We start from the raw sequence: 13,262 nt of genomic DNA, 5'->3' as shown, positions 1-13,262 counted from the left end.
AGGGGCTCATGACTACCTTAATCCTCCCTTGCCCATTCTAGACTCTAATGTTTTTCAGTGTTTGTAATGTTGTTCTAAAATATTGATGGGAAACTATAACGCAAGGCTCTAATTGTTTATCATCTCCCTTATAATGAGGCTAATAGAAATACAAGGTTAGACCATCATGCAGTTGGGCTTGCTTGAATTTTCAATCCGATGTATTGAACCGATTGCTGGGCAAGACAGGCAGATTTTGACAAAACACACAACCACTTATAGTCTATGACGTCAATATTGCTAGAAGTTTCGATTTAATATATCGTACTGGCTGTTGTGCAGGAAAAACAGATTTTGACATAACACGCAACCACTCATCTACTATAACGTCAATATTAATATTGTGTTGGAAGTCAAACAAATGTCCTACATGTGTTATGGTATAACCTCGTATTTCTATTAACCTTGTCTTATGTCTTGAATTATAGGGTGTAAGTGATGTTCTAATTTTTGAAATTCAATGTGACAATTGTGGGACTAAAGTTACAATAAGATTGGAAGTTTTAATGCTTATTGAATTCTAAAGGTGAGTAAACTTCAATGATGTCATCATACTAAAAAAATTATGGAAATCAACATAATCATTTACTTTCTATAGTTCACGAAATCCAATTTTTTAAATATATGCCTAACATGTCTACTATTTAATCAATCTGATGAGTTATGTCAAAGTTGGTTCTAATTTTTTGATATTCTTAAGTAACTGATTAATAATTATTAGTAATAACAAACATCTTTTAAAGAAAACATCAAGATTAATTGGAACTAGATAAGTTATAGTATAGTTTTTTAAAGGAACGTAGTATTCGTTTCATTAAAAGTAAGTCATAATCTATTCTATTAATATTTTTATCAAGGGTGTGGAGTCGGAGCTTTTCTTTGGTGGGGTTGAAGTGAGAAAATTTGTATCGACTCCGACTCCGGCTATTCTTTTTTATAAATACACAAAGTAATAAGTTATTCTATATTTATGCTCCGTTTCCAAAAGAACAGTAATACAACTTCTTGCTGATCTCTCGTCGTTTATATAATATGTGTTGGCCATTTTATTATTTCTATGAAGAAAGTTTGCCTATCATACAGAATTACTGGTGTATAATTGCACTTTTTATAATATGTTACTAAGCCATATTATCATACAATATCGAATAAAATACTATGTGGATTTTAATAACATGTAATTTATTCCGTGATGCATAGCAAGATTTTACATTAATCGTATTGAAGAAGGTATTGATTAAGTATACAAAATTTGCATTTGTTAATTCATTGAAAAACTTGACAGCTAAATCTACGTTACATCTTTCCATTGGTTTTGGATTGATGCCTTTATGATTGAGCGGATGAACATAACGAAATGAAGATGACATTTCTTCCTTGTATAATTCAATTACATTATTCAAACTGCACCAACTGTTTTCCCATTAAAATCTTGGTATTTTAATATCTTTCAATTCAGAAAGTTAGTGTAAAATGACTTGAATAAGTTAATTGTGTCAAACATAGGAAATATGTTATAAAAGGGAGTATTTTTGGTAAATTTGTGAATAACAAAACTTTTTTCCTTAACACATTTAAGCTCTTCCACGAACATCCTATTCGTCGAATGTCCATCACAAATTGATGTTATAATAAAAAAACAAGTTCAGTGAGATTTTTAATACAAATCCAAAACCCCGTGTTGATAATCGATGAACATATTTTTATTAGAGGAACCATGCAAACTATATCAATCGTGATAACTAGAAGTTACTATCGTAACCATGAAGCAAAGAATGTTTTAGAGTGTTTCGTTGTTCTTCATTCCCGAAAAACTTTCCATTTGAATGCTTACAGCAATGATAACTATATATTTCATCAAATATGATATTTATGATTACATCTTTAGAACATAGATTTTTAATTATCCCTCTTAAATAGACTTTTATATGTTCAGTAAACTATTTTTCCAGAGTTAAACAAAATGAAAATTTTCAATTGGGGGAGGATAGTTCCAAGACAGAAAGTGGATCTCAAAATAAATTTGAAAATATAAACAATTACTAAGAATTCAAGACTGTATAGCCTACATTTCACCAAATCGGATTATATTACATATTCCGTAGACCAAAGACAGGGCAGGGGTTGTCTATTTAATATGTAACTGGTAATAAGGTAGGGTTCTCAGGGGCACAAGCTCAAACGAGTTCCTAGCTTTGCGTAAAAGACCAAATTACTTTAAAATGAGAATATACAAGTAATTCAAGGATTAACAAATGTACTCAATTGAATTACTTAACTTTTCAGTAGACTAAAAAAGGATGCCCTCCCTTCAGTGTGGCCAAACCTTCCGTTCTACCTCTCTTCTCCTTTGTCTTTTCGTAGACCTACCTGTTGAAGACAAGGTCAAACATTCAATACGATTTCTAATCACACTCAGACTTATCACACTTAAAGGACACGTTGGTCCAAAATAAATTGAGAATTAAAGTAACTACCATCCTCTTCACAACTGCTGTATCCGTATCCTAGACTAATGAGCATCCACTAGTGTCCTATAACTCCATCTCTAAAACGAGACTGAGGAAACCTTGGAGCTCAAAACGTTTGGGGAAGAAGAGGCGCCGTTAACGAGCTTTACGATAAATTGTTACTTGAAACATTACCTTGGGGGCTCATAATCATTAAATCTCCCAAATTGGCCCTTATTAAGCTGGAAGTAACAGAAAGTAGGGACCTTCATATTATGGCTAGCCTCAAAATCCAAGAAGACCTTACCTTTCAAATTTTTCATGAGGATCATACGCTAATCAATAGTTCAGTATCTTACTGTAAAGGTTAATGCCATCAAATCAGTAACTGAAGTACTCAACATTGCTGTGTATTTAGGATCAAAAGAGTTCTGGAATAATGAAGATACTTATGAAATCATCATAAGCTTATTGAACAAATTACTTGCATCCCCAGACTCGGAGATGATTCATTCTTAAAAATTGTATTTAATCATAGAACAGATAACATTACTCTTCGAGAAACCAAACAGAAGGAGAGTTTCACCTTATATTCTCTATGTTTGTATTCTGTGGCAAAATTCTAGTACGACCTATAAATCAAATCTTCAAGATGAATTGCCTTACAGTTCCATGCCCCAAGTATCTTAGATCTCTGTCAACTGCAGTTAGGGTAGAGACTGGACTACCGTCATCTATAGTTAAATATCTTGTAACAAGGATCAAACACCTTAAAAGCAGAGAGCGTAATGTCAATCTTATAATCGAAGAGTTATACTTCGCAGAAAGTGTCGAGTTAGTGAAAGGTAAGTTCTTTGGCTGCAAGAACAACCAAACAATTAAAACGGTCCTTACATTTATCATCAAATCCGTAGAAGGAAACTACATGGATGTGGTAGCACATATATTAGTTGTCAAATTAAACGCTGAATTCCTCAATTATGAAAATCCTCTATCATATCGGATTTATCGTTGTGGCTGTATTAGTTATAACCATTCAATCAACAGGAAGTTCTTCACTCATTTTCTTTGTGGTATTGAGCTCAAGACTTCAATTACTCACCCACACAACAATAGAAAAATTCATCTCTTTTTCGACCCTGGACACAAATTTAAAAATATTTATAACTGCTTTCATAAGAAAGAATACTTCATCATTCTCCTGAATCGTCTCAGAGTTAAATCATCATCGCACCCTAACTTTGTTCATTTCAAATAACTCTATTAAAAGATTCAAGAAAGAGCTCAGAAACTATAATCGAAGCAATAGTTTATACTGTCTGTAATCAAGGTCTGTACTGGGAAAGTATTCTTGGCAAGATTTCACAAATTTTCTTCAACGTCACAGTGAAAAATTTGGTTTCTCAACTCAATGGCAACATCTGACAGGAAGGCAGAAAAATATCAACTGAAAACAAGCTCAAATCTAGAGAAGTTGCCAAACTTCAATGTTTAAATTATGAACATTAATTTTTCTGGTGTGTGCATATATTTTGGAAATAATTAATGTAAACTATGTTGGTGATATATTGCAGCCTATTTAGTCTTGAATTCTTATTAATTTTCCTATTATGTATAAATATTTTTAGATTTTAACTTAAACAATCTGTATTAAAAAAACCGTATTAATATATTTTTATTAAAAAAATAATATATTTCTGAACTACTTCTTAGTTAACCTTTGGAACATACGTTTTCTAGTCTGTTGTCCATGTACTCGAGACATCCACGATAAAACACACGACGTGCATTAATATCACGCCAATTTTAGACCTCCATTGAGATTGAAAGGAAAAAAGGATAATGATTGAATCCTTTCTATACCTTTAAGCCCAGTAGCGAAAAGAGGACCCACATGTTCAATAGCTAAAAAGTGTCTTGGTGAACACAAACTTTTTTTTCCGTACTGTTTAATTATTATTTAGAGATCTAATTAGGAGTTATCTAATATATTTAAATTTTACTTTTAAGGAGATGCTACTTCAAGATTTGGAAGACGAACTTAGCTTAGGTAGACAAGATATTTTTTAACGACCATTTTATCCAACCTTTATAAATAAAATAACAATTTTTGATATATATATTAAAGTTTTATTAATTACAGAATTTATTTTTCAAGATGGAAGTAAAAGTTTCACTTTTTATGTAAACAACAACGACTAAAAATAATAAGATTATACATTCATTGTATTAATAACAGTCATAATACATATAAGTTAATATTAAGGCCCTCGACAATCATCCTACCTCAAGGATGTACGGGAAAAACAAAAAATAACTTTTTCTCCACAAGAGAAAACTATGACAAATGTACAGACCGATTTCATAAGGTAATACCTCATTACTATCAAAAAGTTACATAGTGAAAAAATTACAATAATAGATAAGCTCTCGAATGAGAATAAATTAATAACTTTAAGCTACAATGAATATTCTAAAGGAAAAAATGGTATAACGAATTTTTTATACGACAATATTAATAACCATAATTAACATCATGATATATGATACATACTGGATGAATTCACGTGTTTCTTTAGATATCAACGCAATAAATTTAAATATTATGCCAAATTATATCGTTTAAGGACAGTTAATTCTAGTTCATCAATAAATTCATTAACTTTATGAAACCTTATCTATAGAGTGAAGAGGAATGTACTTTATTGTATTTATTATATATTATATTTAACAATTATAATTTATAGAAATATATTAATAAAAATCACATTTATATTATCTAATTAGAAATTGTAGTTTTGTAGTAAAATACGTTTATCTTAAATTTAAATAATTAATACTTTTTAATATTTATTTTTTGAGAAATACATGAATGCCTAGAAAAAAAATTAAATAGTTTGGACCACATACATAAACTACAAAGATATTTCAAGAATTATTTACAGTTATCGACATTAGTTCATTGTATAATTACACATTTTTACTACATTTATTAATATGTGTAGGAGACGAGAGTGCAAAATTTAGCAATTTTATCCCCAATTGAGGTAATCTCTTACATATAATATTTAATACGCCACCGATCATTTTTTCACAAAGGAATTATGTAACTCTACCATATAATTTATTTTCAAACCGGTTCTTTAACGAATGTTTGATTATTGAATGATTAAACATTATTTGATTTGAATACTTATTTTGGAAAAGTTTCGCAAAAGTGTATTATTTATTTTGTTTAACGCTTAGATAAAGATCTCAGACACATTACTAAAAAAATATTCAATTACATGAGATATAACTATATCATTTTGTCGTTTAAAGTAGTGCCTTCAAATTCTTGTCACGGATAGCTTTTATGTTCCGACTCCAGAGTCTCTTCAATTAACTTGTAGATTTTTTAAATACATCCTACGTAAGTAGAAGGGTTTTATCTATTATTTGTCCAGCATACTTCATACTGGTTATTGACCCTGAAGTCGTCCACAAAATAGGATCATATTTATTCAAGTTGAATTAATTTGATTTTTTCAGTTTATTTTAAAGGTTTTGATATAATTGAACAATGTCTCCTTCTAAGCAGATGCAAATGCCAGAAAGTGCTTTTGGAAAGACTGCAATTGCTAAAACTTTTATTTGTCAGCATTTTAATTCATTTCCAGAGTCAAGCGAGTTCTCAGAAATATATAAATTCTTTATGTTTATGTAATATCCTCCAAATTACCTCCAAAACAACTCAAAATACCTCTGAGTAAAATTGAACACCAAGCTTCTCTTTCCCAAAGAAAATAACAAGTTGATACAAACTTTCAGCATTTCAAAAATGAATTATTTTTTTAACATATCTTGCTTACAATTAATAAAAAATGCATTTAATCAATAAAAAATCGAGTAAAATGAAGGACCTTACTAAGAAGTGAATACCTTTTTTATTTTTTCTTTATGTGTATTGTATCCTAGGTTAAGTTTAAGAATATACCTTAAATTTTAATTTAAAAGAGTTCGATTTTTATTAATTTTTGGTCAATCTTTTTTTTTTAATAATTTAAGAATTTTCATATAAAAAGCTAGTTAGGCTGTGTGACAATATATTGCCATGTTATTATAGGCAGGAAAATTGAATTGTTAATACTTCTATCAATTAATCAATTATTTTGAATATGAAGCATCTATAAACTAGTTTTAATCCCCTAACATCTAGATTTTTAATCATATTAGTATTTATTTTTGTTGAATTACTCATTAAGAGTTTAAATTTTTTCACGGAATATTATCGCAATCGATATTTAATGCAACCTAACCAGCTTATTTTATGAAAATTCCAAAATTATTAATAACACAAAATTGACCAAAAATAACCTATTTTAAATGCATTTAAAAAAAAAAATTAAAATAGAAGATTTATTCTAAAACTTCAGCTAGGATATAAAACACTTAAAGAAACAATAAAAAAGATATTCACTTCTAAATAAGTGTTATAATTTTACTAACTTTTTTAGGGACTCTATAATTGATGGATCATACTATCACTAAAATATAAATTTTGGCCATTATTTATTGGAAATGACAATCTTACATTCAAAAATCAATGGTTTGGATTAGAAAAGATAGGAATAGACAACACCACATAATTATAGCACGTCTTTGAAAAGATAATTAGTTTCAGTGCCTCCGACTCAGAGAGACTCCATACAATCCTTGGGAAGGGTTAGGATCCGAAACGAGGAATAACCCGTGAAGGAAATATTAAAGGAGTTAAAGGAATATATCTACTATAAAAACACCGTATTTCAGATGAAATCTTTTCCTTCCAACATGGAGTTGGTAATACAGACAACGAATAAGAATCTCAATATTTGTGTTCCCAGCTTATGAGGAAGGTTTCTCTTTCTAATTTCTATTGGTGAATGTTAAAGGGGTGGTTGCTTAGTTAATTGTGTATTACGAAATTAAATATTGTCACAACACCTTGCAGATAACATATCTTTTTAGTTTGCTAATGTCTTTTAAAACGTTTTTTTTTTTTTGTAAATTCATAATTTAATTTAAATAAAACTTTAATACCTTTCTGTATTTTTTTATGTATCCAGAGTGTACAATATATTTTACACAAACTCTTATTCAAGAAGTTGTGTTATACTCTTATTCACATCGACTATGAGTATTTATAATAAATTAAACTAATAATTTTTTATTTGTTAATAACTTTTTGCCTTGAAAAGTTTAAATTAAATTGAATATGACTTGAAACTATAATCATCAGAATCCCTTTGACTTATAATTGGTAAAAAATATTCATTTCCTAATTTTTTGAAACTAAATCACGGTATCTATTTTTAGCTATTTTAGTAGTCATACTCTGAAACAAATAAACATCAGAACCGACTTAAGTTCAAAGCTCTTAAAGTCAGTGGGTTAATTGGATAACGGCACAGAGACTTTTTTGAGAATGCTACAAGGGAGTTAATATTTATGGTTGTGCTTAGAGCTATGTTTAGCTAAGATATCCATGATGGTAACAACGAATAATTCATTTTATTTTAGAACTCCAAGGATTAATTGAGTATCAGTGGGATTCAATGATCAACTGATGAGCATTTCTTTAATCAGCAAAACTATATTGGGAAAAGTAAAGAAATAGTTTCTAGCTTTTACATTTATAATTAAAATAATTGCAATTTAAATATGACTTGCTAGGGCCTGTACGAGACTTAGTATATGAAATTCAAGTCAACACTCTTAGATATTATATATCCTCCGTTATTCGCTACTTTACTCCCTTGGGTCCATCTTCCAATTAAGGGTACCACCTGTCCTATCTAAATATGGTTACTACTTAAGATTGCTATAAATAACTGTTAATCAATATTTTTTTAAATATTATATAACCCCTTTTTTAAACACTTTTCTTTAAAATTATCAATCAAATGTATATTTTTAGATATAATTATAAAAATTAGTACAGTTTTATTATTCTTATTAAAATTCATAGTCAAAATGAAGTAATATAAATTCCCTAAAAACCTTTGCCTTAAATTTGTAACATTATTTTAAAACGGAAATCGATCGTTATTCAAGAAATTGATTATGAAGTTTGGACTTCCTACGAGATTTTAGTCAACTTGATTATGCCGACCTTTGTATATCATTATTAATAAAACAAAGTTGCACTTTGGGGGGTATGGGGGCGTCCATTGTGTTCAATAAAAGCTACAGTGAGAATAAATGTTTATCTTCATTTAGTCAAATAGTCTCAACTCATGCTTCCTTCAATCTAAAAGGATGTTCCATTAATTAGGGGATTTCATAATGGGCCATGATATAAAATTTAAGTAATCAGTGAGTTGAGACTATTTGACTAAATGAAGATAAACATTTATTCTTTCAGAAAAAATCTTGCTAATAATGCATTAACAAACTAAAAATTATTTATTATCTGCAAGGTGGTGTGACTCACTGTAGCTTGGGCAAATATAAGTATTGACGGTGCTAGCATCGCACAAGATGACTATTTTGTTCCCCCGTTGTATGCTTGAGTTATTATTTATAACTTATAAGATTTATAGTTATCTTTTATACTTTTATTTCTATTATAATTATTTATTATTTTCATATTTGCAAATTTCAATATTTGTAACTTGTAAGTTAGTTATAATTATAATTTATAAATATGCCATCGTCTTGTATTGCCCCTTAGGTGATCGAAGGAAGTATCATTGCGATTTCCTTCAAATGAAAGTAGTTAGTATATGTCTTAAATGAAATATTGTTCTGAGAGGAGAAGATGTCAATGGTTCACTCTGGAAAATATCACCATACTCAGATATGTGAAAAGCACTTCAAACCAGAAAATTTCCTAGATCCAGGGCAAACTCTAGTTTCCATCGGAGGAAAAGAATATCGACATTTGAAACAAGATGCAGCCCCATCCTTTTTCCTTGGTCACAAGCAAGTAAAATCCATTTGAGGAAAATCATCGTTTGATCAACATTTGAAAATGGAGTAAGTTTAAGGCTTTTTGAATATTGCTAAGAAATATTCATTCTTACCCCTATACTTTTTATAAAATTAGCGATGACAACAGCATTGAATATGACTCCTTATCAATACTTGGATGTATTTGAGGAGGAGGTAAAGACTGAGAACATCAACGAGGGTATTTTAAGTCCAACTCAAAACGAAGATGACCAATTAGATCCGTTGAACACAAATTATCAATATGTTCGAAATACCTGCACCAAAAAGACCTCATTCGAACTATGTTATCGATCCAAATCATCATTAATAATCCATCACATAGATGAATAAAATACTATCTATCCTAGGATATTCTTAAGAAATATACTATAATTGTATTTTAAATCAGCGACTGTGGTTTTGTAAAATAAAAAAGGTGAATTTTTTTAGTACTTTATTATTTTAATCTTTGACTAAATATAATAATTTATACCCATTGAATAGAAGAGGCACCATGCTTCAAAAATATTATTTAGTAATAGATAAGAAAGATATATAAAAAAAATTATTCAACTACAGTTATACAAACTTTATTCATATTTTTATTTATTAATAACCTTTTCTATATACTACAAATCGCCTTCCATATGATAAATGATAATCTTACTATGAATCTTAGGTTAAAAAATGGTCCTTTCCATTTTTATCAAATATTTGAAGAACTGTTGGAATCCTCATCGTCACTTTCCTGATGCACTTCATTTTCCTAAGTTATGAAATTGTATGAATAGTGTGGAAATCAGTATATTTTTAAGTAATTTTCAAAAATATTATAATATTCAAACAAGACATAAATTAACTAATTTTAAATTAGCCAAAGCCAATGGCTTCTAAAATAAATAATTGCATTTTTACTTCTAACTTAATTATAAGTAAATATTGATTAGATCAATCGAAATGTATTCAGGATACAAAAATAGATTTAAAAGGAACCTCAGGATATCATTATGTATGGATTAAATGTTAACGTTAAAATAATTGATTCCATTGAAATGAAATATAAATCAAAATGCTATAAAATTTTCAACAAAATATTAAAAAATAGTTATTTCTTCTATTGCACAAGAGATCAGAAGTCTCCGATAACCATAGGTTTTAGATTTATATAAATTGTATGAAAATAAATTATTTCTTTATTTATATATGTTGAATGTTGTCGTTTTCTTTATTAAGGAGCTAGAAAGTAAACATTCCTCAATAAAAATTATCTTGACTTTTATAGAAGAAATGTTGGTAACTTTCCTCAACTACGTGTCAATGAGTTATATATGAATGGACTTTATTCGTATTATCTTAAAAGATCCTGATCCGAAGGGATGATAGCTCTTTGTTATTTTGGTGAATCAGTCCTTGGTCACTAAAGAAACAGATTCCGAGGATTACATTTCATTGACATTAGCATATAAATGAGAATGAGAAGAACCAGTCCATACTCATCCAGACAGAGTGTCTAGATGAGTATCTTCTGAAGATACTTGGAAAACTGAGTCAAGGAGACGAATAGATGGATTCGTTTTAATAGATTAAAATCTAAATTTTAATTTAAGGACAGACATGGATCTTCCGTTTATGAGGTCCTTGGCATTCTTATTTGTATTCATCTCTATTGGGAGAGGAATCTCAGTCATATTGCTTCCACCTATGAATTTCGTTTGGTGATGAGGAAAATTATTTTTGAATGTTACTTCTATTTTTCATATTTATCAGACTTGAGTCATGTAGAGTGATTGGACTCTTCAGAGCCGAAGGAAGATTTTCAATTATTTTGAGGCCATTGGTGTGGCTAAATTCGAGATCATTACTCTGGCTGGAGTTAGCAATGAAGATTCCATAACCATAACATGTTTCTGGTTTTCGAGAATGAAATCATTAAGATTTCCTCCCTTTGTTTTCTTTTATATTGGGAGAGCCTCGATGGACGTCAACGTTGCATGTATTTTTTTTAATAGATGTTTGTTCATTGCCAGACTTGCAGAGAGTGTGACCAAATTTAAAACATCTGGAAATATTTTCCTTACCCCTTCAAATTATAGTTTAATTATTAAATTTCTAAGAGGTGGGTAAGTCTTTTTGAATCCCAAATGCCTAAAAAAGGAGATCACTGCCTCCTATTTCCTATAATAACAATAAATTATAAATGCAGAATATTGAAATATTAGATAGATCCAACTAATATTATCTTGTTATTACATGAATTTATTTAAATATGTCATAACATTAAGTTGCTAAACACAAGCCAGTTTATTAAAAAAGATAATCACCCCTCTTCTTCATGTGGAAGTTGCTATATACAATTGTGCACATGATAGATATATCTCAACGGTTGAGATCTAAACAATTATTAATAATAAAGTAAATGTCAAAATCATAAAATTAGACAATAAATATACTTAAAAAAATGTTAGAATTAAATCCACCGTAAAGATTTAGTGTAAAAGCTAATTATGTAGTTTTATGAGTTTTCTGAACAACATTTCTTGGGCGTATCTACCATAACTAATCCTTAAGGGGGAAAAAAGGTATATTTATTGACTTTGTAATATTGCAAAAGCCTAATGATCGTACCCAAGTCTTTAAGTGAAGAAACTAATGTCAGACAAACTAGTTGCGAACCATCCAAAGTTACTACTCACGTTGTTGGGACCATTTAAGCACTTGTTTTTGCCATTTAATGAGTTGTGTATCATAATTCTTGATAATTTTAGCTAAAGTAGGATAATATTTTATGATTAGATTTGAAAAAAAAATGAATACTTACTGTTAGATGGTACAAAATTTAGAGTTCCATTTAGTAATTTGTTGTGGATGACTCTAAGCATTTCTATAAATGATATCATTACCAACATCCTCCATTAATTAATGATGGTTCCACGGGAAGGGAAGAATTTACCCGTGTATTTCTTCATAAATTTTTTGAACGTAGGATGATTAGGAATGGATAAAGTTATATTACATGCAATAAACAACTTTGTAAGATCAAAGTTAAAGTCACACTTGATGTATTCATCGTTAACTTGATTTTATAGATGAATAACCATACTCGTGTTATGAGATGAGGATAGTTAGTGGCGTGTAATTCTAGACAGGGGACTAAAGGCACATTTATATCGATAAATCCGGCAAGCCATCTGTTTCTTATCCGGTAAGTATTTCGTAATTTCTGGTCTTCCGTTTCCAGAAATCCAGACAGAAGGCGACGTTATTTTAGGCATCTTATTCAGTTCTCTATCGACTATCAGCATTTTCTATTATATTAGTATTGAATAATAAAGGCGGGAATGATAATGTTCTTGATAGAAGATTATATTATTTAATCAATGATGCCATAAGTATTTCTTCTCTTCTCCTCGCACGCTTTTGTATTCTTACCAAAATTATCAATCTTACTATTTACACTATACAGCAACATTTTTGCACGCAGGCTGAAATCCACATTTATTATTTTTATTAAAGCCGTAGAACACGAAAATGACCAGTAAAACTTTCAACCTCAACAGGTTTGGTATTTAAACCTTTTTTTTAAATCAAGATTTAAAGGTATAACTCTGATTCAGTAGCATATTTTGGCATAAAAGACCTATATAGATGAAAATCAAGGTAAATAACAAATTGATACATACATTCAGCATTTGAAAAATTAACTATTTTTCTAACTTATCTTGATTACAATTAATAAAAAATGTATATAACTAATAAAAAATCAGTATAATGAAGTACTTTGCCTAGAAGCGAATATCTTTTTTATTTTTTCTTCAAGTG

At 29.3% G+C, this 13,262-nt stretch overlaps 2 long non-coding RNA genes across 4 annotated transcripts; one reads left to right on the top strand and one right to left on the bottom strand.

Moving 5' to 3' along the window:
* The first annotated feature begins 5,616 nt into the window (after nucleotides 1-5,616).
* On the top strand, nucleotides 5,617-10,643 carry LOC121126778 (uncharacterized). 2 transcript variants are annotated; one of them, XR_005867174.2, is made up of 4 exons: nucleotides 5,617-5,901; nucleotides 9,184-9,488; nucleotides 9,559-9,879; nucleotides 10,123-10,643. It is a non-coding gene; the product is annotated as an uncharacterized lncRNA (long non-coding RNA). The 2 variants fall into 2 exon arrangements; XR_005867173.2 differs by lacking the exon at nucleotides 5,617-5,901 and having other exon boundaries at nucleotides 8,668-9,488.
* Nucleotides 10,644-11,193: 550 nt separating this feature from the next.
* On the bottom strand, nucleotides 11,194-13,163 carry LOC121126779 (uncharacterized). 2 transcript variants are annotated; one of them, XR_005867175.2, is made up of 3 exons: nucleotides 12,262-13,160; nucleotides 12,069-12,208; nucleotides 11,194-12,005 (listed from the first exon to the last, which is right to left on the bottom strand). It is a non-coding gene; the product is annotated as an uncharacterized lncRNA (long non-coding RNA). The 2 variants fall into 2 exon arrangements; XR_011782322.1 differs by having other exon boundaries at nucleotides 11,194-12,208; nucleotides 12,262-13,163.
* Between the last annotated feature and the right edge of the window lie 99 nt (nucleotides 13,164-13,262).

The sequence above is a fragment of the Lepeophtheirus salmonis genome, chromosome 12, assembly GCF_016086655.4.
Source record: "Lepeophtheirus salmonis chromosome 12, UVic_Lsal_1.4, whole genome shotgun sequence".
NCBI lineage: Eukaryota > Metazoa > Arthropoda > Copepoda > Siphonostomatoida > Caligidae > Lepeophtheirus > Lepeophtheirus salmonis.
This window is presented reverse-complemented; position numbering and strand designations above follow the sequence as displayed.